The sequence below is a fragment of the Alligator sinensis genome, unplaced genomic scaffold (assembly GCF_000455745.1).
Source record: "Alligator sinensis unplaced genomic scaffold, ASM45574v1 scaffold528_1, whole genome shotgun sequence".
Classification (NCBI taxonomy): Eukaryota; Metazoa; Chordata; order Crocodylia; family Alligatoridae; genus Alligator; species Alligator sinensis.
Genome location: NW_005841846.1, coordinates 1711027 through 1733614, shown reverse-complemented (window position 1 = coordinate 1733614; position 22588 = coordinate 1711027). Strand labels below are relative to the sequence as shown.

At 40.8% G+C, this 22588-nt stretch overlaps 1 long non-coding RNA gene across 1 annotated transcript in view; it reads right to left on the bottom strand.

Annotated features, from left to right (window-relative positions):
- The window catches only part of LOC102384481, a 58866-nt gene extending 36279 nt beyond the window's left edge, over positions 1 to 22587 (bottom strand). Inside the window, exon 1 of the long non-coding RNA XR_322905.3 lies at positions 22520 to 22587. This is a non-coding gene — a long non-coding RNA (uncharacterized LOC102384481). The remainder of the gene's footprint in view (positions 1 to 22519) is intronic.
- Between the last annotated feature and the right edge of the window lies 1 nt (position 22588).

The following is a 22588-nucleotide window of genomic DNA, read 5'->3' as shown; positions in this document are numbered from 1 at the left end:
TTTCCCTGCCGGTGCTGGGAGTCTGCGGGGGGCTCTGCGGCTGCTGGAGGGTTTTGGGGGGCTTCTGGGGGGCTTCGAGGGAGTGGGGGTGCAGCGAGCTTTCACCCGCGCATCTCTCGCTGCTTCTGAGCCTAACTGTTATCACTGTGTATCAATAAAATTTGCCTTTTATCAAATGGAGAGGTCATGGTCGGTCTGAAGGTTTGGGTCTGCCCAGAACAAGGTACTTGGATCATAAATCCAGTGGCAACAGAAGTATTGAGGCCTGTCACTAGGACAGATATAGCAGATGGAGTAGCCAACCTGCCTCACAACTCTGACTTACAAGGTAAGCTGCAGTATGTAAAATGGTAGATCATTTACTATCACCATTCTCTCTCTGGTTTTGCTGCTGTGTCTACTGATTAGGATAATCAACTGGGATAGTAGTCTCTGTGAGTTATAGAGGCTTGAGGAATAAATTTGTATTGAGACTGTGCCAACTATCTTCATAAGAAACTCATATTAAAATTGTATGCACTTTTGAAAGATGCAAAGTAAAATACCAGTTGCATTATATAAATATAATAAATCTTAAAATGGGAAAATCTCTATCCAATGTGTTAGGTTGACAATAATTTGGATTTTTGGGGAGCATTGAATCTGCAGCTGAATACAAAGGCTTTTTCCTGTGTCTCAGCAAAATTGCTAGCCACAAGGCAGGATAATATATTAAGACTAATCTTGCAAATGCTTAGGCAAGCAGCATTCTAAACAAAGTTGTAGTGTTAGGGCCCATTATGTAAGAAGAACAAGATGCAGCCCACCAGCTATCATCAGGAAATAAAGCAGAAGCAAGACCTTGCAGCTGAAGAAGTAGTCAGCAAGAAACCAGAAAGAACCAGCAAGTGACCGAGAGTACCTGAGTTCATGGCCTTACACATGCGCTCTTAGCAGAGAAGCATGTAAATGAATGAAATGCATAGGCAATGCTATGCTAATGAAGTAAACAGTAAATCGAGGAGGAGCTTGAGATGGGAGGAGAAATGGGTGGAACAAAAGGAGGGACATAGGTGGAGTGAACGTTAATAGGTATGAACCAAGGTTTATAAACGTGGAAAAAACTATTGTCCAGGGCAGGTCCCCAATTTGCTGGTTTTTTGGAACCCGGCCCGAAGCTGTCTCCATTTTGAATAAAGCTGTTGCGAGCAATGTGTGCTGGTGTTTGCTCCCTGTCTGCTCTGGCTAATGAGTACCAGGATCCATGAGCAATTGGACCATCATCTCCCTTGTCATTGGACGCCACTTTGAGTCGGGATTTAACACAATGATACAGTTATTAATTATTGTATACAGGTTCTTCCTTCTATAATTATTGACTGCAATTCCCCTTGACTATAGTAGTCCACTAATATTAACCAATGAACTAAATATTCAGATTGATACAAGACTTTTAAGTAATTAATAATGTAACAATGTCAGATAGAATTCTCAAAGGGATTAAAAAGAGTTAGGCGACCAACTCACCGAGGGTAATTGAAAATGAAAGCCAAATCAATACACTCCCCCCAACTTTCTTCTCAAGGGAAAATAGCAGGACTGGCTGAGTTAAGAAGAACCATGTTTATTAATACAACTCCTATACAAGCAAATGAGCCTAGGAAGGTATGTAGGAGAGTATACACTGCCGATGGGTGAACTCTCAGTGAACTCCCAAAAGGTTCAGAAGTTTAGATAAGCATACAAAATGTTGATCCTTATCTAAACTTTTTGTCCCTTGTCTTTCTTGTTCCATCAGGAGGTTCTGGTTCCTTCTTTTCAAATGCAGTCTACTCTCATCTTATCATCCTACTTTGTCTCCTTGAATCCATGACATTCTCTAAACCATCCCCTCAAGAAGAGAGGGCTGATTAGGCAACCTACCCTCAACATCAACCCTTCAGCAGATGGTCTGTTCTTGTGGGATTCAGTGAGGTAGGCCATTTTCTGCATTGCATTCTTCCTCCATACAATTGTAGCAAGTCAGAATAACTAAACTCCATTGACTTTAGACCTTTAGATTTAGAAGCAATATTGAACTTCAAACAATTTGAGCACCAAATGCTTCACAAACTTGAAAGGAAAAGTATGCAGATCTATTTCCTTTCATGTTAAATCAATGACAGAATGAATGAATGAAAAAAAAACAAACCCACATGCCTATTTCCCAAACCTACCCATTCAATCTTATCACCAACACTGGCCTGGTACATTAAATCTACAGATAGTCTCATAAATAGAGCAAAGTGTCTGATCCTTCTCCGGATTCCAAATCCCTCTCTTCTTCTCCCTCCATAATTTTGATTTGGACTCATCTCTAGAATGATGATAATGATGATGATGATAATGATGATAGATACTATTACAGTAGGCAAAATGTGCTATGAACTGTAAAAACATCAAAAGATAGAACCCCTGCCTCAAATAGTTTCCTCTCTAAAAAATCTTCCTGTTAGTGGTCTAAAGCCACTCAGATACAATTCAATTCCTTTCCATCTCTTTACCCTTTCAGGCAGTAATCCCACAGAGTCAGCATACATCATGAAAACGCAAAATTCCACTTAATGCCACAGCAGACCACTTTTCTAGTACCAGAAATCCCAATGAAGTAGAATATATTTTTCCATATATCATCTTATGGTAAGAAAAAAATGAGTCAGGACATGGGGCTCTATTGCTGGACATATCCACCACCCTAAAAAATTATTTCAATGCTCCAGCCCTCTGTTTCCCCATCTGTAAAATGGAAATAATAATCCTTAACAAAGCATAAAAGGTATTTTGCTCCCTGTGGATTAAAATGCTACAAAATTGCTAATTTTCACTGTTGCTTATTATGGGAAAAAATTCATTTCCTTTATAGTTCCTTTTTAATTTTGAGATACATTTTTGTGCTGCTTATGTGACTGATTTATTGTATGTGTTTATTTATTTCATTTTATAAATGCATAAATGGACCCCCTATCCAGGAAATGGGGCAACTGAAGCACTAGGCCCAGTGCCAACCTGGGGAGGAGCTGGCGGCAGGAGGCAGGGGTGTTGGACAACACAAAAATAGCAGCTGCTGTGATGCTAGCTTGGCAACCAGTAACATCACCAGCAGGCCAGGTGCAGCTCTGCCACTGTCACCCAGGATGCAGAACTGCCCAGTTACACTTCAGCAACCATTCATGTCTTAGGAGTTCTCAGACTGTTAGATTTCATAGCATTTCATATCTCTGTGATACTAATGCTAATAAAAATAGACACTAGGACATAAAATTAAATGTTCTCCACCATAAACACAAATCTCCTCCAGTCTTTAGTCCAGCCTTCCCCAAATATGGAAGAGTAAAGAGTGGGGGTGTTGTATGAAGTAAACATTAAAAGATCTGGGTACTGCTTGATAACTGCTAGTTTATGGGAAAATTCTGAAGTCGAGAATCCCTTACAATACTTATCCTGGAGCCCTCTCTCTCAGGAGGTTGACTGTTTGGTTCAAGTTTGGAACAAATTGGTTCAAGTTTCCCCATTAACTTGCTGCTAGTTCATCTTAGTCTTGACCTGTCTCATCTTTACTATTCCAGTCATGGATTTCTTATTAGCACAGACAGGAAAACAATTAGCACTTCCAAAAATACCTCTTGAAAGAAGTAAATTAAAACATGAGGCATTTGGCACGCTCTTGGTATGGCCTACAATCATATAAGAAAGAAAAAATGAAAACAATCTCTTTGGGAAACAATTAAAGAAATGTTACACGGAGTCAAAAAAAGAATGAAGGCACAGGCTGTTCTGAAGGCAGTAACATGCAGCTGCAACCGCAGTTGGGATAATAGCAGCAAAATGACCCATGACTACATCCTAAGTGAACTGCAGATCGTGATCTTGATCATTATGTAGAAAAAGGTGCTGAACCAGAAAAAGGAAGGAAGATCGGGGAAGATGGAAATATTTTAAAGCAAACCCAAACTAAATGACAAATAAAATGCCTGTCAAGCCACCTACTATCTGTTTCTGTGAGATCTGTCAGTCAATGATCCAGGATGAAAAATTGGAGCCAATTGTGTGTGTTGTGAAATTGTCTGCTGATAGAATCCCACAGAAATGTTGCCACCTAATAAAGAGGTGTATTCTGAGCATACAAAAAATATACAAAAAGTACAATCTCTAGACACTGAAATGTCATTGTTTTGAATTATTATTTTTGAAGAAGGGTCATTATGAGGACTTCCCTCTAGAATCAGGTAAATTAAAAGGATACCACAGCTGGTTCTTTTAGAAGCAATGGACCTGATCCGCAGTAGTGAGTCTGTGCATGCTTTCTTTGTGAAAAGTGGCTGAGAGGAGCCTTAATTTTTACACCTTAAAGCATCTGGGTTTTAGAAGGTTGCTGCAGAAGACTCACAAAATAAATCTCCCCACAATACAGTCTTTTGGAAACTGTGACCCAGCTCTCTCTTTCTCGCCCTTTTCTTGTAAGGGGAACTTTAAGATACCAGGATGCTTATATTCTGAATTCATGCAGTGGCCTGTCAAGTCTCTAGCATAACTTAGAACAGTTTCATAGGTGCATTAACTTAGATTTTGCTTCCCACAGTCCTCTATCAATATTGGGAAGCAGAGAACTACCATAGTAGAACATATTCTAGCCTGGCTCCTGACATGTTTCTGATGAGCAACCTATGCCAAGGACTAGTTTATACTCCTTGTCACAGCTATCTACTAGCTCAAGTGTGGCTATCTGCAGGAAGTTTTTTTCAGAGCATTGTTTCCACCACAATCAAGGTTTCCACTTTATCCTGCTAAATTAACATAGGACATTACAGTTTTTGAAAAAAACACCATTCAGATCAGGTACAGTAACTTGCTGTATCAGTCAGGGGTGTACGGCTTGAGCATCATTCCAGACTCAGATTCAAGGCTACCCCTGTCTCTCAACATAGCTATAAATGCATACTTCGTTATTTGGGCTGAGAAATCAGAGGCAAGCAGATATGGTGCTAACTACTAGCTCCACTGGTTATGGAAACTAGCATGCACTAACCTAGCCACTATGAGTTATTAAGGTCAGAAGCATGGGACTGTCAAAACTATTTGAGCAGCTTAGACTCTGTTCACATGCTCGGATTCAAAGCAAAACCTTGAACCAGGTGTCATATACCTCTGATGGCTGCCCTAACCACCAACTTATTGACTATTCCACAGTGGTGTGCATTCTCTTGCTCTCTCTCTAAGATATATATTAAAAAGTTTCCTTCCCATTCTGAGGCAAAACAATCCAGATTTCAAAACTTTTAAATCTTTTATAAAATTGACTTCTTGTTTTCCAGCTAGCTCCATTTCTAAAGCACTCCATGTAAATACTCTCATAATCTTCAGTCTGCTTTGGCTCAGGACCTTTCCACATGTGCAACTCTGTCAATTTTAAGAGAATTCCATGGGATGTGAATCAGCTCAGAGTCTGGGCTTGCATGACTTGGACAAATACTTCCTTATCAAAGCTATTTTATTTAAACGACTTGTAAGTCATCAATAACCTGAGAAGTATCCTGGCCGCCATCTCACTCTCCTGAATGTTTAAACCAAGAGCAATGTCTCACTTCTATTTCTTTGGGAAAAGGAATGGCTTATAAAGATCATTACATATTTTACAGGGGGATTCCCACAAATTAAAAGGTGATCTGCAAAGGATTTTAAGGCAGTTCTTGCCACAAAGCACTACAGTCTTTTTACATGTTTGTAAAGGGCCATCCCAACCTGCTGGGCCTCTATATAGGACTATAATATATATGTTTAAAATAATATTGGAAAAATCAGGTTAGGAACTTTTTTCTTTCTTATAATTTAGTAAAGCAAAACTGTGGGAGAGGGGGGTGGGGTAGGAGGCAGTTGTCTTTTTTTCTTCCTAAGAGGTGAAATTTGGGCCCCAGTAAAGGCAATGTCAGCACTCTTCTTCACATCAAAGGAGCCAGAATTTCAACCCGGATATAGCCTTGACTGATTTTTCTGGAGATCTTGATTTGTTATCCTGCATGTACTATAAACTCTTAACTGAAGAACGTAAGTGTTTTAAAGAATTACATTTTATTTGCTACAATATTAACTAGCCATTGAAGTTAAACAATGGTAACTATGGTAAAACTTGACCCAGGCTGTGTCACCCTATTCTCTGGTCTAAAGAATGATTTGTGTGGCATATAGCTTTTGTGTGGTACACCCAAACAAGTGTCAGGAGACAGAGCAGCAGGCAGACTAAATCGCAACCAGCTGGCCCTGGTTACCTAACTGAACCTAGCTGCCAGCAGGCTAACTACTTACAGCTGGCCCCAATTGCCTGTATGGAATGGCTCCCTACTTGGAAGTAGCAGCTTTCTCAGTAACCAACAGGCTACTCAACAGGACCCAACCCTGAGTTTATGACCTCTTGTTCTGGGTTTCCTGGGTTCTCCTTGTTGGTTCTTAGTTTACTGTTCCCTAGGTTCTGCCTTTTCGTTCATGACTCCCATCTTCTGACAGCTATTTCCTGGATGGTAGTTTTAGTTCAGCAATCATTCACATCCTTGTCCCAGCAAACTGTAATGGTTGACCAAAGTGTAGGCCAGGCCTTGTGGTTCATAAGAATTTACTGGAGTGGAAACAACCAAGGTCAGAGTCTGGTATCAGTCCAGGTTCCAAGATATCAGGACAGAATGATGGTAAGAGCAAAGCAATCAATCACAGCCAAGCTGTCTGGGACAGCAACAACAATTAGCAGAGTCTAGGCAAGGCAGTTCTAGGTAGCAGCACCCAATAATGCTGAGACAGAACTTTGCAGTTTTGGGAGGGTTTTATAGCCCTCCAGTCAGGGGACTGTGACTCTCAAGGGTCCACACAAGTCACCTGTTCCCCAACCTGGGTCTGAGAACAAGAATGAATTTATCTCAAAGTCATCCCAGCAAAATCAGAAAGATTAAATGAGCTAAAATACTACTTTGTGGACTGAATACCCTCAGCCCCTCAGTAGCATTTTACTTCAAAAGAAGTCCAAATGTTTTCAGTGGGATGAGAACGAAACCCCTTATATTCAATATCCTTTTATTTTGTAGGTTATCAGACAAGAAGGAACTAGAGAGATCCTTTAATTTTATCCCCTGGATTGCACAAGCTGTAGCACTTCCCTGAGTTAATTCCTGTTCAAAAAGAAGCATATTATTTAGAAAACAAAATCCAGTCGTGATTGGATTGTCAGTGATGGAGAAGTGCCATACCATTAGGACAATTTTAGTGAGATTACTCTTGCTATAAAGTGCTATTCCATGTGAACAAAGCTTTAGCAGTATGGCTCAATGGAAGTAAGCATGGCAGGAGGGCAGCAGTGTAGCTAACAGAGGGAGCAGCAGCCCTAGGGACCAACTTGCAGAGGGATGGGGGCAGGAGAATAACAGCTGTAGCCACTGCCAACCAGCTGCACAGGACTGGCCAGGGCCAGTCCTGCCCCCTGTGCTACCATTGTCCAGGTTGTAGAGCTGCCCTGTTATGCATCTACAAGAAGGGAACCCCCAAAATTATCAAAAGGCTTATTAAGATGCATTTCTTTGTTGATGATTTACTGGGTCAAGTCTACTTATTTTTAATATATACACCTAAAAAGAAGTCATTCACCACATACTTAAAATTACTTAGGGGTATATAAACATACAGTATTTCAAAAAGACTATAGGAACCTTCTAGACTTGGTTAGTATTACAAGTACCAAGTGGCCATGCTGACAGTTATAACAGGAAACAGAATGCAAAAGAACAGCCAAAAAAAGCTACTGTGTTATACTGCTTTTTTTACTGTAGCAGAGCAGTTTTTTATTTGCGGTTTAAACTGTGGATGAACAGACAACAAAATACAGACCCACATCCCTTTAAAAGAAAAGCAAACATGCCCAACACCTGCTTTCAATACTTTTACCCTTTTACTATCATTTCCACCCAACCAGCTGCTTTAGGAATGATATTGCAGTTTTCATCAATTTGAAGATGGTCTGTGGGATTACTGCTGATCTGCAGCCAATTGAAGCTTGGAGCATCTAATTGTTTAATTGGCAACTGCATAAAAGTAAACCAAATGAATGAATACATTAGCAGTTGAAGGGCATGCAACAAAAAAAACAAAGAAATCACTTTCTATAGGGTTTTTTCTGAGCTCTCGTTGATGCCAAACTGTTTCTTAAATCAACCTCTCTTTGGCTGTGAGGTTTGGGAAACCATAAAAAGATTATCAGCTATTGTTATATTAATTAATTTACAGGCCTTTTCCCAGGTTATGAACAAGAGCATTCATCTCACACCCTTGCAAAGATTTTACTTTTCTCATGTAGTCATCAAAGATAGGCTTTTGCTTATGACATGTCTCCTCTTGCTGGCAGCCAAAAACAGAAACAGATAATGAAGCATATAGATATTCATATAACACACTTGTACATTAAAAATTGCCTAAACTGGGAAGCACAGTACTTGTAGTGATAAATTTTATGTCATATGTAAGGATTTGAAGCAGAGATCTGTGTTGTTTTGCTGATACCTTTAAGTCCCTCTTTTAAAAGGCAGAAGACTAAAAGGACTATAGGTTTCAGCTAAGGTTAATGAAAAAAGTAATGGTGAAGCAGAAGGGCAATACACGCATATTGTCCACCAAAGAGTGACAGAGCTAATGAAGAGTCATTCAAATATATTATCTGAAGATCCAAAACATGCCCCCACACTAAAGAAAGGGAACATTGTCCTCCTTCTGCAGACTGCAGATTTTAAATAACCAATTTGGCCAGTGGTGTAAATAGGAAGAAGAGGCAGCCTTGGGATTTACCAGCAGTACTGACAAAATACACAAAATAAAGGTGCAAGAGAACTGCAGTTAGAAACTTCAGAAGCTGAATCAGCAGCTGCAAATTGATGTGAAAAAAGAGGAGGGTGGTGGTCTTGTAAATAAAACACTGGTCTAGGCGTGAGGCAATTAAGAGACATTTCCCAGCTTCATCACAGATTCTTGCTAATCGTTTCATTTCAACATCTCATCTACAAAGGGCAAATAATATTTTTTGCCTATCCCCAGTTCTTTTTGGAAGGTACTATTACTATGTGTGCCATGCTCAAGAAGCACCAGATCTAGCTTGGGACATATTTGCTCTACAATAATTTTATTAATACCATGTTTGAAGTTTGGAAATAGAATATATCAGTACTTCTACACAGAGTAACTAAAGTAGCACACCAGCTGCAAGTCACCAAGGTCTCCTTTACTAATCTCATTTTCTATGGAAAAACATAAGATGACTTCTGCAAGTCTAAAATATTCAGAGAAGAACTGTTTGTTCTTCTTAAAGCCACACAGATTGCATGTATATATCAATATTTGTGTTCTGTGTACTCCATTCATCCACATGACAGTAATTCAAATGACTCTGCAACTGCAGTAATTAGACCAAATACATATGTGAGATACAATATACCGTTGAATCAGTATTTTGACTGAATTAATTTTCTAATATGCTGTAGATTTTCTGGTTGAATGCATAGTCAATATTTGGATGATGAGTGTAGTGTAAGAATCCTTCCAGATAGAAGAAAATAGAATAGAATATTTTGTTGTGTGTAGGCCAGGAAAGTAAAGAAGTGATTTTACATAAAGTTCATTGGTAAGACTAGCCCAGTGGTTTACAGAACTATATTATATATAAGAAATGATTAGGGAATCATTCATTTCCTAAATAAAAGTACAAGAAGTATTTAAACATACCTTTGTAAATCATGACGTTCAAGGGTAAATTTATGGTTACCCTATTTTGCAGTGCAACAACAGGGGCTCAGAAGTAAATTGAAAGGCCTCCCTCAGGAACAACTATGCTAGAGGCTTCCTTGGTGGGAGCTCCCAGTCCAGAGGATAGAAGAGAGGAGGTGTAGTGAGAATGGTCCCAGACCATTCCCTAGCTCTTGCATTGCCAAAGGGTGGCTCACAAGTCACTGCTAGTGTAGCCCTCAAGGTCCAATTCCTTGCCCTCTTGTTGGATGTTGGGGATGCATGTTGATTCCACCTCTGTTCTGATCTAGGCTCAGCACTAGTGCAGGAATGAAGCTTATATGCATGAACCTGCATGACTAAGGTCAGAAACAAGTCTCTGGATATTAAGGTTACCCCTCCAATCGTGCATTCTATCAGTCAATAAGAAGCCAATAAACCAGAAAGTAAATATGATTTGACTGGACTTAGCACCTTCGTCTCCCCATCTGGCTACTATGAATCTGAAGGATATTTTCCTAAGGGAGGAAGTATCCTTTGTCACAAGGCTTGAGTCTTTAAACTGGAGAACGGCTCTTGAGAACATAGAGTGAAGAAAAAAATCCTTCCTCAGAAGAGGACTAGATTAGGTAGCAGAAGAGGTCTTTCCCCATCTCTTATTGCTATGTTCACATAAAGTCCAAGGTAAAGTAATCACAAATAGCACTGGGTTTCAGTATTATTTAGTCTTAGATGAATATTCTTAAAAATTTCTAAAGGGATGCAAGACTATTTCAAAATTTTAAGCTTACATGAAAATGAGAGAAGGTCACGAGCTCAGGATCCCAGCAAATCAGGCCTGCTATTAGGAATTTTTCAATCAAAATTGTTCATCCTTCTTCCCCATCAGTAAGTTAAAACAAAGAGCTACAACTACTTGATACATAAGAAGTTGTTAAACAAGTGGTAAAGCAGCTCACCACATGAAATGTTATGTGGATTGATTCTTAGCTGCCATATCAAGTGTCTATAAACTTGTGAAAGAAAGGTAGCTAAGTGTTCTTTGCCTGTAGCTATATCCAACTGGTAAGGAATCTGGAGAGGTTGGCTGAATGGAGACCTCAGTAAGAATCCTTCATGTGTAAGTTAAAGGCACTGTACTAATCCCTTCTGATTTCCTTTGCTATAGGAAGGAATTTATGGACCAACATGCAGATTCCAATTTGTAATTCAGTTATTATTATCCTCATACTAAATTATACACAGTAATTGCAAAAGTAGATTCTTACAAATGAATCCATTTTCCAGGAACTGACAAGTTAAAGCACTTTGCTTTATAAAATCTTTACTTTATTTTCTTTCCTTTTTTGAAAAAAAGTTGTGGAATTGAAAACTTTAACTTAATTATTTTTCTGCATGAGAATGAAAGGCTTACTGAGGCATGCCTGCAAATGTTTTGTTGAAGTTTTTTTCCCCCCATTTTAACCGGATAGTTAATGCAGGTTTTATAATACTTCCCACTGCTTCCAATCTCAGCTCTTTCTCTTGAGCTATAGTACTACTGAAAAATTAATCCAGCTTCATCTGAAGATATACAGAACTTTCTGAATATAAACTAGCATGCTGGTCTCTGCCAGTGTTTAAGGAACTGGAAAACAAAAGAAAGCCACAGGGATTTTCACATACTCTTTGTTGAATAGATGACCAAAGGTGTAACTACCGGAGTCTGTGCCCTAGGTGGCAACAGGAGTCAGACTGCCTGTGGCAGTGCCTGCAGCTCTGCCTGCAGCAGCAACCACTGCCATTCTTGCACCCCTCTCTAAGTAGAAAACTGGAGCTCATGCCCCAGACACCCTCTCCCATCCCATCCTTACTACTCTACTGGACATGACTTTGGGAGCCTGGCTTTCAAAATGGATTATTGTTTGTACATTTGTTTGTAGGCATGGAGAAAGGTTTCAGTATCTAAAGATTTCAATATTGTTTAAAGTGAGACGCAAATGATGTCATAGGATTTCATTTTACCTCTTTGCTGTGGCTGCTACCTTCAATCCACCAGGGTTTTGGCAATTATAGAAGAAATGAAGTCATCTTTATGGGACTTGTTCAGATTTTATTTATTCATTTGCTTAATAACCAGAGCTGAACAGAATTTTCCCCCCCATCTCATGAAATATTTAGAAATTTAATAAATCTTCCCATTCTGCAAAACAGAAACTCCTTGGGCACATCTACACATTCAGTAATGCGCCATAATTATGGAGCATTAAGTTTAGTACCTGTAATGACAGGTACTAACTTAATGTGCCATAACTGGTGCTCCTGTGCATTAGCACAGATGAACAGTTTTTTAGTGATGTTAATGCACATCTGTGAAGAGGTGAGAAAAGCCCCTTTTAAATCCATAGCTGCCAAGTGAGCCCACTCACCTGCCCCACCAGAGTCAGTGACAACAAGAGACTGGAAGCGGCTATGGGAGACCTGTTTTAATCGGCAGCTGTTCAGTCCGGACTGGACCAGCCCACAGCTGCACTGGTATTTTGGCCCACCACCAAGACTGGAGGGTGGGCAGGACAGACTGCAGAGGAAAGCCCCAATGCTGGAGCATCAGGATGCCAGAGCAGGGGCTCCAGAAGCCAAGGAGAGGGCTGACCCTCAGCCGGGGAGTTCAGAGGGGTTCCTGTAGCCTAAGACACCAGCGCCAAGCCAGCAGTGCCAAGAACGGTGAGGGAAGCTGACTGGAAGCCACGCTGGGAGACAAAATAGCCGCAGGCAAGCCAGCAGCACTCTAATCAGGGTTTTTCATTGTTATTCTTTTTACTTTTACTTTCAATGGGGGCAGCCTATTAAGCCGAGTCCCCACCATTGGGAGGAGGGAGGAGAAGCCAGTGCCAGGCTGGGGCCAGGAGGACACTGTGCAAAAGCTGGGCTCCCTTCCTTGGGAAACAGATAGTTAAGGAAGGGTTGGCAAAGGCCCACCCCTCAGTAGGAATAAACCTCTGCCATGAAGGTGCAGGGGAACCAAGACCAAAGCATCTAGAATCAAGATAATCACCCAAACTTTGAGGTGACATTGACCAGGATTTCTTCTATGTTCTTCTGTGTTGCCAAGAGACTTACATGAGGTCCAGGTCTTTGTTTTGTGCTGTTCTTCATTTTTCTCCTATTTGACAAGCCTTGACAGAACAACTGTCATACCAACATGGCCATCATTTCCTGGAGACAGGCCCAAGACAACCATGGGCCTACAGGGTGAAGAAAAGAAAGAGAACTCCTGCTGAGAGTCCAGGGAGAGGCGGACATATTAACAACTGGGTAGCACTTGGCCACGGTCTAGGGGACATAGGAGCCCCAAGGAAGAATCAGGCCCAGTGCATCCAGATCAACACACAGCAAAGCAAACCACCTCCTGACAAGTAAACCTTCAACATCAGAACATGGCAGGCAGGAATCAGGTGACCATTGCTGAGTGCCTGGACTGGGTGACTCCTCTTCCTCACAGCTCAGTCCAGCTGGCACAGGGCTGCCGGGGCCCATGGCACTATCCTGTACTGCACCGACAGCATTATACTAAATCTACTGCGCATTAGCACAGATTTTGCCCTCTGTGCTAATGCACAGTAGAATTAGTCTTCAGTACATTAAGCATCTTGTGTAGCTGCACCTTTCCTGAAAATAAGAATGAGAGTGATCCCAAAATAAACAGTAGCCCAGCAGGCCAGGAGACTACATGAGCCACAGGGAAATCCGATTCAAGTTGAAATCATAGGCCAGGTACAGACATTACACTTTTACCAGTACAAGTGATCAGAAACCAGCCTATGCCCATAACAGAATGGAAGTTCGGCTCACATAGACTGGTTTAAAAATGGCAGAACCTGATGTAAGATTTGCGTTCCCCACCAAAGGACAAATGTGCATTCAGTTCTCTACTGATCTATGCATCGCTTACAGAAAACCATATAACCTAGATGGATTCTGCATCAGGCTTTTTAAAGTCTGTACTTAGCCATATGATGCAGAAACCTAAACATGGTTCCCAAAACACTTGGTTATTCTCTTTCTCACACTGTTTGGCTTTTTCCAGAAACTCTATTCTGCAACTGAGAACCCCTTTCCAATGGAAGTTCATTGTAATTGATATGTTCCTATAAAGTTCTGGGTCTGATGAACTGGCATTTCCCAACAAGAAGCTACTTTGTAAAAAAAATCCTGACTAGGTCTAGTAAATGTGGCACCATGACTGTACTAGTCACATGACCCCAAACACCACATCATATCCCTACTGGTGCTATGAAAACACTATCTTGGCATGTAAACAATAAAAACTAGAAAGTTACAAAAGCAAATCAAATACTGTAAAGTTATTGAATAGCTGGTCCAAGGAATGTTTAAAATTCACTCTCATTAGAGAAGTGAATGCTGCTAAATAGCTACAGCCTAGGACTTCCACCCATGTTTTCTTGAAACTAGTTCTCGCAGTCTACCTATCACTGCTCGCATTCTTTGTTCTAGATGTTCCTGTATGATGATGAATCTGACAATTCTACTTTTGTTTGTTATACATACTGTAATGTTATGGCAGCTGTAATTCACATGTATACCCCTGACTCAATTTGTGACCTCTAGTAACTTATGCATACCTCTGCCTTAGTTCTCTCTAGCTTTGAAATGGAGATAGCAACATTTTACATTTATAAAGAGCTTTAACAAAAATCATTGGAAACATTGTATAAGTAGCTGGTGGCACTAATGTTGCATGGCTCTACCACAAATAAACCCAATACAAACATACTTCTAAAAAAACCATTATTGCCTGCCTGTGGTTCTTGCTATTTTTCCATCAATGCAGTTAAAACTGAGAGCATTTCTATTTCATATAGTCCAGTGAAAGGTGAATGTAGGAGGACTGCATATTACTAATAGAACATTTGGGCTGGAATGGACTTTAACAATCATCTAATCCAAAGCTTTACATGAATGCAAGATGCACTATTCCTAAACCATCCCAGATAAATGCTTATCACTCTCTTCTTAAAAACCTATAATGAAGGAGATTTTACAATTTCCCTGGGCAGCTTACTCACTGTCCAACTGTTCTGAGTGAGGGAGTTCTTTCTGAGACTTAATGTAAATCTGCTTAGCTGCAGCTTAAACCCATTATCTTTAATAGGAACAGATTTGTTTGGATAGAGAGCATGCTGACATCTGAAAATGAGTAAGCAAAACTGTTATAAAAGTATGCTTACAGCCAATTTGCTGTTGCAGCTACGAAACAAATAGTATGTGACTCCATATCAAGAAACGTCACTATTAAAGGCCTTTGTGAAAAAGTAAAAGCAAGTCTCCATCTCTTTCTCTTTTCACTTCCTTTCCTACCTAAACCTTTATTCTACACATAACCAAAAGCCTGGTGGTTTTACATGAGGTTTTGAAACCTACAGCATTAGCTTTTAGACATTTCCTTTTTTTTTTAAGACAAGGCGGTTTTACATCTGTAGGGTATGAATAACTAATATATGGTCACATCTACACAAGATGCTACTGCACAGTAGCGTTGCTGGGCACTAACTGTGATGCGATGCTACAGCACAGTAGTAATGAACTACTGGGAAGTACATCTTTGCTACTGCCCAGTAGCATTGGAAAAAAAATTGTGCAGGGAGGGTACCATGCAGTCTGTAAGGGGGCTTCCTGTGCCGCCCAGAGTTGCATCACCTCCCAGCTGGAACAGTAGTGTCTCATTGTAATAGATGGCCTGCCACGCCTTCAGTGTTATGGGAGATATGTCTAGACACTACTAGGAGGCAACTGAGAATGGTACAGACTCAAAACGTCTGTGGCTCTTCACAGGGCTCCACCATTCCCATACCCTGCCCTCACCACACCTGATGTTCCAGGCGCTGTTTATTGCCTCTAAGGTTTGTTACCATCTTTGCTTGAAGGATTTTGACTAGGGCCCTTGCCTAAGTGGCTGCATGTCCCATTCTTCTCTGCACGAGTCCCAAGACAGCTACCTCTCTCTCTGGTTCTCCCCTCGTCACCCTCTTGTGACTGGGGTCCTCTCCCTCTTCCTCTACCCCTTCTGGGAAAGTAAGGTCACCTTCTCCTTCTTCTAGGTCCCTGGAGTGGTTCCCTTTACCCCCCAGAATCAGACTCACTGGTCACTCAAGCTTCTTTGTCGGCTCCAATTCTTGGCTGGACCTCATCTGGTAAGTAGCAAGGTCAGAGCTTACCCTTTGGTCCTCTATTCGTTCGCCTTCCCTCACCTGCTCTCTCCTCTTCTCTCCTTATCTCCTCTGCTTTCTTTCTTCTTCCCTCTCTCCCAGGACTCTCCCTTGGCATCCCTTAAATCTCCCTCTCTTCAGCTGGGTCTACCATGGCAGTTACCTATTAGCTGCCTGCCTGACCCATCTGTTCCTTCTTTGCTTGCTGGCATGGTACTTCTTTCTTTCTCTTTGTTCTTTTCCCATGCCAGTCTTTTTTGTCCATGCTTGGATTCTAGCAGCTGGGTCTGCTGTGGCAGCCTTTGATCTGCCAGGGCCCCAGCTGGCTTCTCCACTCATCCGGATTGCATCAAGGTTCGCTGTGGCCCCTCTGGTTCCATGAGGTAAGTTTCTCTCTTTTAGCCCTTCCTAATTCTGCTAGTGGCAGGGTGCTTCAGGCACCCTGTCACACAGTCATTTAGTACTCTGAGTAGTAACAACTGCGTATTCCGCCGCTCATGTAAACGTAGCCTGTATGTAGAAGTTACTCATATTCCTCTTGGCTGTTTATCTACATTTTTTTATTAAAAAAGTCATATGCAAAATAGCTGTGTTACTTCATTTGAGGGCATAGGTTTTGTTTGTTTTTAGGATAAAAGTTAGAAGGAGTGTTATACTGAGTGAAGTTTGAGTAGGACTGTTCCAGTGAAGGGAAATATTCAACATGAGTATGGGTTACAAAATATGGTTCTATAACATTAATACTTATTGCATCTACAACTCACTGTCTTCCATTACTCTGAGTTCTTTTAAAAAAAATCTAATTAAGCATTATTCTTATACAGGGGGGGAACAGAGACACAGAGAAGTAAAAGAGATTTGTACCACATTAACTCTGAGCCAATGGCAGGATCAGGAAAACCCCCACATTCCAGATCTTGCGTCTTTACCACAGGCTTACAGCTACTGTTATGTTACAACCTATATAGCAGAGCATCAAGTCAGTCGAATGCAGTTATCAGACTCAAAAATATTGTGTAAATTGTATGTGCTACAAGTGTGTATTTCAATATGCAGCCTCTGAGTTTTAGACACAATGTAAGCCTTAGTTTTCCTTTGCTCATTTTTTCTTCACCATATACTGTGAAAAATTACTAATACTAACCAACCTCAGAAAGCATTTTAGGTCTATGAGTAAGAAATGTTACAAAAGTACGAAATGTTATTTATAATCACAGCCAAGGATTCTGTCTAGGGGAGTGAGCAAATCAAAATGGAAATTTCTGAGACTGAAGGACAGAATACTTATTTATATTACAGGATTTTTTTTAGAACAACTGGGTTGGGTTCTGCCTTCCTTATGTTCATGCATGGTCCCACTGACTTCTATAGAAGTATTCAATGAGAAAGTGTTTGATTATTGGAACCAATAACCAAGTTCTGTTTCTTGTACCAGTATTGCAACTGTTGAAGGCAATCCTAAAATCAAAGGGTTATAAGGGACCTAAAGGGGTCAAGTCAAGACATCGAGATCTAGTCCAACTCCCTACAGAGGGAGAATTTGGTAAACCAAAATTATCCCAGATAAATGGCTATCCAGACTCTCCTTGATAACCTTCTTAGAGGAAATTCCACAATTTCCCCAGACAGCTCTTTTCATTCAGTATGGAATTTTCTCTGATATTTGCTCCAGGTCCCTTTTGCTATAGTTTATACCCATTGCCTTGTGTTCTGCCATTTCAGGAGGGAGAAGAATTGTATCCATCTTGTTTATGCCAATCTTTCAAATATTTGAAAACTCCTATCATGTTGCTAATTAATCTTCACTTGCCCATGGTAAGCATACCTACTTCTTTCAACTTTTCTTCATATGCCTTTTTTGTCAGCTTGTTTATTATCAGTCACTTGTAGACCCTCTGCAGTTTCTCCACATCTTAAATAATAATACACCTCAGAGGTTTCTAAGTCTAGAAAGCAAATGAGTGCCTCAGCCCCTCCTTAGGAGACAGGCTCTGATTACCACCATCCCCATCCCTATGGATCATGACTTCTGGCTCCTGAGTAATGGGGGCTGATTTTGATCTCTTCCATTCAGTTGATTCATCTAAGGCATTGTCAGCAGTAGTACTCAAGTTGAAAAGATTACAGTGATTGCTTATTTCGTGTGTGTCCTTTGTACTCTGATTTTCCTCCTTCTTTGCTACAAGTATCTTCCTTGTTTTTTTGATTTCTCTGTCATGTCCTTTTTAATTGTTTGATGTGATATGTCTTCTATAGCGATTCATAAGACCTATCTAGGAAGCTATCATTTTCTCTGGTGTCATACAAGGCTAATAGCTGCACTTCCATTTTCTTTCAGTATAGCCACCAAGTTCCATTTCATGCAAACAAGCTCTTTTCTTTCCTTATTGAGGAAAGCAAATATGGCATGTTCCAAGAAGATCATGAAAACAATGGAGTTAAACACTTGGTAATGGACAGAAGAATTTGACAAAATGTTTGCAAAACATTTGGAACACAAAAAGGGCTATGAAAGTGCTGAAGCTAAAATGTTAACTGTCTGCCATGTGAACCAAATTAAACAATGAGTTGACAGACCACACCTCTTTCAAGAATCAGCAGAGTTGTAGCTGCCTGTCAGAATTGAATTTAGCAATAATGTACCAGACACATGGCTCATCCATGTAACTTATGCTGATAACCACTTCAATACTTGAGTTCTAATTTTTATTTAAAATATTTTTTTAAATGTCTAATTAACTCTATCTATAAGGATCTGATCCTGATCTCACAGGGTGCAGTTACACAAGATGCTTTACTGCACAGACTAAATTGCTGCACAGTAAAGCCTCACTGTCTACATGTATGCGGCAACTACAGCACAGTAGACTAATGTACTGCACTGCCAGATAGTCCTGTCAGATACAAGTGGTAAGCAGCAATGCAGTAAATTACTGTCCTTAAACTGACATGCAAACGCTCAGGTCAGGATTAGTTTAATCGGGCCAAATTGAGCCAGAGTACAGTCAGTCACATTAATTTAGGTCACAGTGATTTAGGTCAAGACTTATTCCCATAGGTGGAAGGAGAAAACATTATTTCAGGGGGCTGAGCATGCATGTGCATGCACAGACGTGTGCTCCCTCCCGCCCACCCCCCCATGGGGGAAGGGGAGAGGGGGAGGGGAAGGGCCATGTGTCCCATCGCTGGGCTGCACCATGCATTCTACCCACCCACAGGGGGGGGCACAAATGGTGTTGCACCACTCCTGGGGCAGCTGCAGCAGAGCACAAAGTTCAGCGGCAACCTCCTCCACTCCACGCACAGATCCAGAGGGCGTGTGCCCCTGGGGCCTTCCCCAGGTTGTGCACAGCAGCAGCAGCCCCCCCACCCCCTGGATGAGCCACCCAGTCTCTGATTGTCCCAGCACCTGGCCCAGCCGGGGCCCCATTCACCCCAGACCCTGCCCCTACCTATGCCCCACTCCTTCCCTAACCATGGGCGCACTGATCTGCCTCTGCTCCCTAGCCCTTTCCCCTTTGCAGAGTAGACTGGTACTTGCCTGCCATTCTAGGTAGCCAGTCATCCACATGCTGGGCTGTGAGTCTGGCTGCGTGCGTGCCCCTCCCCACCACTGCTGCAGCCACCCAGAGCCCACGGCAGGGCTACCTTGCAGCCCTACCCGTTGCCCCACATTTGGGGGGGGGGGGCGGAGCCCTGTTAGTCCTGGCCTTCTGCTACCTATGGTTATTCCATTGAAGCCAAAGAAATTGATCTAAAGCCAGTAGAAGTTATATCAGAATCAGGGCCATAGAATTTTTCCTTTTTGTTAAAAGTCTTATGACATCTTATCTGTCCTGGCTGCTTCTAATAAGAGCTTAAGGCTTGTGCAATGACATCATTCCTCAGATTTATACCTTTACTCAACCCTCAGCATAATCCTCAATTGAGCACTTGATGAGGAACAATAGTTTAGTGAAATAAAACTAACTATGATGTATGTTCTGAGCCACCTAGTTGCTGAGAAATTATAAATCAGTCTACTTAGGAGGAAAAATTAATTCTTTAGCAGATGGCATTTTTTTTGTATAAGCAATGCTAATAAACATGAGATCTTAAGAAGTAAAAGGACGGAAATCCTCTTCATCTGTTCCTGCCTTGTAAGAAATAAACCTGTTTGTGTTCTGGGGAGCCTTCTGTTGCTATAAATTTATTATTATTTTGCCCAGTTGAATGGACACATTTAATGCAGTATTGTGTGGACATTTATTACTTCAGGAGTGGGTTTTTTGGGCTACCTAAATTGTCACCTTACAATCTATAATAAATGGAGCCCTTGAGATACCCTAACTCCAGTCAGAAGTCAAGTCTTTGATTATTTCCATACTAAAAGTTATTAGCGAATACACTTTTTCATTAGTTGGAGGAAGGAATCAACATTACCTGGGAGGCCCAATTTAGAGATTTCCAAATGAAATTAAGACAGGGATATAGTCTGGTGACTGAAGTTCCTAGTGTTGAAGTGGAAAATAAATCTGTTTAGATTATGGGAGTTCTGTGTTACTGGCATCATGTAATGTTTTATTCACTTGCATAAATGTAACCTGCTTTTCTTAAAAATGACTCAGTGGTTCACACAGAACAGAATTCACAATGATGTCAAAAGACAACCTCCAAAAGCACTTTCTAATGACTCCTGATAAGATTGAGTTCTGTTTACAAATTAGTCTAAATCAGTGGTAGTAGTGGGCATTTTTGCAAATGCATGCACTGCAGCACCACACGCTTTCAAAAGCCCTAAGCGCTGTGACGCATGTAGTTGTATAAGCAGCGAAATGCATGTCAGCACACGGCAAATGGTGGCAATCTGCTTTTGAACCAAAACACATCAAAGATGTTTTAGTTCAAAAGTGCACCGCCTCCATTTTCTCCACACTGACATGCATTTCACCACTTCTACAACTGCAAGCAACACATTGCAGTGCGCATCAGCTAGCATGCGGAGTAGACTCGATTAATCAACTCGATTAATCGAGTTTGCTCCGATGCACCTGATCTCCAGCTCATTGCAGCATGAAAAAGTACGTGTATAAATGCCCAGTGTGTTTTGCATATGGTTTAGTAATTCCCCCATTAAAAAACCTCTTGTTCATTTGCTTCAGTGAAAACACAGAAGTTAAGGTGGAAATTATAGTACAGTAAAACAAAAAAATCCTAAAATGTACATCTAACATCCTAATAGATAATATTAATTTGAAAATGCTTCACAGAGCTAGATATAAAACCTGATGTAAAACAACACAGGAGGAAAAGAAAAATTAACAATGAGAAAGTAATTTTCTTCTGTGATTTGTCAACACATGGAGGGTGAATGAGGTGAGTTATGTAAAAGGCTCTCCATTTTAGAGCTCTATTTAATATAACTGTATTAGCACTTTAGTCTACAACAGGAACACTGTAAACGACTGGCTCCAAAATTAGAGGTCATAACCCTAAATGGGCCATGACACACATGAGTGGAATCACAGGCCCCACTGAAGCTGAACTGTCACATCATTAGTCCAATCCTGAAGTGGGGCTGTAAGTAGTCATAAGCCAACTGGAAGCTGGGTCACAAGACTGAAAAGCCATTATAAGTGGGTTAGAGTAAGTTATTAGCATTTTGCATTTTAACAGCAGTCTTCATATTGTGCTGTTTCTGTTCTCATTACACTCTTTGTCACAAGCAGGAGATATTGGAATTTTAATGCCTAACAAATTTTGTGAACTATAGTAGACTGCTGCAATGTTGAACCTTTAGACAACCAATGCATTTAGACTGGCTGCCATTTCTAAGCATTTCTCACAGGTGTGACAGACTACAGAAGAAAGAGTGGAATGATGACAGCCAATCAAAATAATACATACAAGGAACAATCTTACAACACATCAATGTAATTCTCAGAGTCCTGGAGACATTCAGATTCTGATCTTCCATCGTTCTGACAACTGAGAATCAAAAGCACAGCTCTCCCACCCCCAAAAAATCATTGCAGCACAAAGAAACTCTTTTACCATATATTCAAAAGTACTGAACTCATGAAACATAGCAGCAGATTGCTAACTTGTTGGATACCCTAACTGAAATTCTGTGCTGGCCTATACCTGGTGCAAACTCATTGAGTCTACAGGTTAGCTGAGCTATAAATCAAACCAGAATTTGGTCCTGTGGCAACTATCTTCCTATAATAATGCAATAACTTAACTGAGCACAACTCAGATCCTCAGGTAGTATAAGGCATTCAAAATAATTACCTTATTTCCTTTAACATAATGGATCCTAAGTCTCTGCACTTCTATTTACAGAGACGAGATTAATTCAAAAATCTACCTTTGATCCAGAAAAAAGTAATTCCTTTAAGTCCATGAATGCTGGGAGAGGTTTGTATAAATCACTGAGTATGCTGTTTTAATGTAAAACAAGACTGATGCTACATGCCTCCCTGCAATACAGTAGCATCAGCCAAAAATACAAAAATGCTAATTTAAAGAGGGGAAAAATAAGACTTTTTAATGCAGTTTCGACCCATCACCTTTTTCCTCTGCAGTCCACAATAGCATGGAATGGGAAACATTTCTTGATTTTATTGTAGATCTTTCCC